Below are 966 nucleotides of genomic sequence, written 5' to 3' on the forward strand. Positions count from 1 at the left end.
TATGTGGCAAGAAAAGTCCAGTTGGGAATTTTCAACGCTAATAGCTCTAACTCATTCCTCTTTGCCAATACTTGTTTTGTTACAGCACCTGATGCAGCCTTATGGGGTTCAAGTACAAAACACACTGGCTCATTCATTGTCTCGGAAAGAATAGCAACAAGCCAGTGAGCATGCCTTGATGTACTCTTTTAAAAATCCTCTTCTTGAATACCACGGGTCCTCACAAGAGCCTGTGTGAGGAACCATTCAAAATGTGCACAGTTGAAGGAGCTGACATTACAACTTGAGCAGGGAAACTATTGTGGTGCAGCCTTTCCTGTCACGTGACCTACGACTAAATTTACATACCCATAATTTCATGTCAATTCTGAGTCCTACTGCTGTTTCTTTTTGTGGGAACAAGTGTTTTATCAATGCACCAGATTACAACAACTACCATAAATTGGTTGTATTTTAAAAGGTTTTCTAAAATGAACTTAGTAAACTAAATCACCTGTACAGTCTGTACAGTCTGTGGAACGGTGTTTCCTGGCACCACAGATGGTGGCCAGAAATGTTTACTCTGGTTTCTCTTCAAACCACATAAATCTTTCTCCTTTTACTAAAGATTTCCGTGGAGTGGACATTTCATTTAAGAGTTTCACTTAATTTTTGAAAGCCCGGCCAAGTGCAGGGTTACCCTTATTTAGTAAACAACAGTATAACTATATAGTAGAAAGATTGATTATTTACTTGTTCCTTAAGTGCAACAGTTTTTTACCCGTCAACTCATTTGTTAGCTGTCAACGCACTTCTAGGGAGTGATTCCTACTGTGACACGATTAACCTATAGCCCTGTTATGACATATAAGAAGGATGCATGCTGCATAAAGAACTCCATATCATCTGAAAGGATCCACTATCATGTGGAGAGCAGTGATATATAACAACAGGTAAGGAAGGATCACAAACACAGACACCCACATG

At 39.4% G+C, this 966-nt stretch overlaps 1 non-coding gene across 1 annotated transcript; it reads left to right on the forward strand.

Annotated features, from left to right (window-relative positions):
* The first annotated feature begins 557 nt into the window (after positions 1 to 557).
* LOC138297659 (U5 spliceosomal RNA) lies at positions 558 to 677 on the forward strand. Its single transcript, XR_011204204.1, has one exon. It is a non-coding gene; the product is annotated as a U5 spliceosomal RNA (small nuclear RNA).
* The last annotated feature ends 289 nt before the right edge of the window (positions 678 to 966 follow it).

This window comes from Pleurodeles waltl, chromosome 5 (assembly GCF_031143425.1).
Source record: "Pleurodeles waltl isolate 20211129_DDA chromosome 5, aPleWal1.hap1.20221129, whole genome shotgun sequence".
NCBI classification, from domain to species: domain Eukaryota; kingdom Metazoa; phylum Chordata; class Amphibia; order Caudata; family Salamandridae; genus Pleurodeles; species Pleurodeles waltl.